Source organism: Oratosquilla oratoria, chromosome 2, assembly GCF_046742065.1.
Source record: "Oratosquilla oratoria isolate Oo_2021 chromosome 2, ASM4674206v1, whole genome shotgun sequence".
NCBI classification, from domain to species: domain Eukaryota; kingdom Metazoa; phylum Arthropoda; class Malacostraca; order Stomatopoda; family Squillidae; genus Oratosquilla; species Oratosquilla oratoria.
In genome coordinates, this window is record NC_134778.1 from 61,042,303 (window position 1) to 61,044,802 (window position 2,500).

General features: G+C 39.2%; 1 protein-coding gene across 1 annotated transcript in view; it reads right to left on the reverse strand.

Moving 5' to 3' along the window:
- LOC143039386 (uncharacterized) overlaps window positions 1–2,500 on the reverse strand; it is a 290,661-nt gene that overhangs the window by 76,022 nt on the left and 212,139 nt on the right. The gene's annotated exons all lie outside the window — the stretch shown is intronic.

Sequence of the window (2,500 nt, forward strand, 5' to 3'; positions counted from 1 at the left end):
GAGAGAGAGAGAGAGAGAGAGAGAGAGAGAGAGAGAGAGAGAGAGAGAGAGAGAGAGAGAGAGAGAGAGAGAGAGAGAGAGAGAATGGAGAGAAATAGTCACAGAAAGACAGAGAGAGAGAGAGAGAGAGAGAGAGAGAGAGAGAGAGAGAGAGAGAGAGAGAGAGAGAGAGAGAGAGAAAGAGATAGACACAGAGAGAGAGAGAGAGAGAGAGAGAGAGAGAGAGAGAGAGAGAGAGAAATAGACACACAGAGACAGAGAGAGAGAGAGAGAGAGAGAGAGAGAGAGAGAGAGAGAGAGAGAGAGAGAGAGAGAGAGAGAAGGGAGAGAAATAGATAGTCACAGAGAGATAGAGACAGAGAGAGAGAGAGAGAGAGAGAGAGACAGAAAGAGAGGGAGAGAGATAGACACAGAGAGACAGAGAGAGAGAGAGAGAGAGAGAGAGATAAAGATATGCACAAAGGGCCAGAGGAAACGTGAGACCTCAAAAGATTTTGCGGTTTGTACCTGGGAGGCCTCGAAGGAAATCTTATACATCCTTTGCACCAAACCTTTTCCTAAACGTGTCAATAACTGGGTTACTGATCATGTCTTGTGGAAAGCACTCTAACAAGCCATTTTCTACTCTACTTGCCACAGAGGATGGTACGTAACCGAGGTATGACAAACTTCGAACCTTCTCTCTAAATTTGGTTATAACTCAGTGTGGATTTAACTGAGTGTGTAGAGAGTTTTGGGGAGGAATGTAAACGTAGTGGCGTTGGGGATTTTAATGCTAGAGTTAGAGATGAGCCGAAACATACAGTAGTGGGGATATATATATATATATATATATATATATATATATATATATATATATGTGTGTGTGTGTGTGTATGTGTGTATATATACATTTATATATATATATATATTGTTTATATATATATACATATGTATATATATATATATATATACATATATATATATATGGAGAGAGAGGTAAAAAAGAAAGTGAATAGTTTAATTCCTTTAAATATAACTTTTTCGTTTTTTCTTTTCCCCAAGCACAATTTTCTTTTCTTTAATTTTGCCGAAGTGTGACCCACGACCTGGATGTGATAAACCAAACTTGATCGTCACCTTCGATCTACTCATATATATATATATATATGTATATATATATATATATATATATATATATATATATATATATATATATATATATATATATTTTTTTTTTTTTCCCTCGAATTCTGGGGCAGCCTCTTATACCGGAAGCCAATAAGGGAGGAATGGAGAAGACGACGAAGCACTGGAAGGCAAGAAATGGAAGGGAGAATGGTGAAGGACACAAGGAGAAGTCATGGAACGTCTTCAGTGTCGTGGTATCTGTCACGTCACTGCATTCCAGAGGTATTGTTATCTAAGAAAAAAAAAATTATTTTCCAGAGGTATTTTTATCTAAGAAAAAAAAATCATTTTCAAGTTTTGATGAAATCTTTTAAAGAGGTCGTTCCAGTCTTGATCTAAAAAGACCCCATTCAAATGAATGGAATTGGAGACAGACAGACAGACAGACAAACAGGTAGACAGACAGATAGTTAAGTAGAGAGACAGAGAGACAGTAGACAGATAAGTAGACAGACACAGACAGACAGGCAGGCAGATACACAGACAGATAGGCAGATAGGCAGAGAGACATACAGATAGATATGCATACAGACAGACAGACACAAACAAAAAGATAGTCAGACAAGCAGACAGATAGACAGGCAGGCAGAGAGGGGATCAGACAGGCAGAGACAGAGACTTATAGCTTCATTATCATTATGACATGTTCAAGAGATGAGCGAGACAGGTTCGATGGTAATCTCCAGTCGCCAGGAGGATCCTCGGTTGAAAGAGCAGTCGTAGATCTTAAAACGGCGACAGAAACATCGCGAGAAGGCTTGGAAACCGTCATACCTAATTGGGTTTAAGAAACATACTGTAGTTGTCTCTCCAATAGCACATTTATGGGAATAAATTCTTGGGACTCCCGTTTTCTTTTCATTGGCTACTTCGTTCCTCGTAATGGACTCTTCCGTACATTCGTCAAGGGTAGACGAGTCAAAGATTCATTCAATCTGCGAACAGGTAAGGGTTATTGCATTATCGATCAACTTCACTCTCGGTCGACGTTTCCTGATTTTGTCGTCGACATTCGTCACCATTTGCATCGCGTTGACGTCTTCCTTCTGCGGGGGACATTGCAAAGTCATATAGATTTCTTGGGGTTTTGCTTACTTGCTCACGTGTCGCAAGCGTGCTGGGCACGTTTGGTTACGTTAGGGGTGGTTTGCATCAAGCAGGAAGTCGTTCGCAGGAGGGGTTTGTTATCCGACGTGCTGAATCGAAGCTTCTTATGTAGGACGAGCGTTTGAGAATACCCTCACACTAAGACATCTATTTTATTTTTTTCTATTCATTGTTATTTTTTTTTATTATCAATATTATTATTATTATGTTTTTTTTTTTTTTT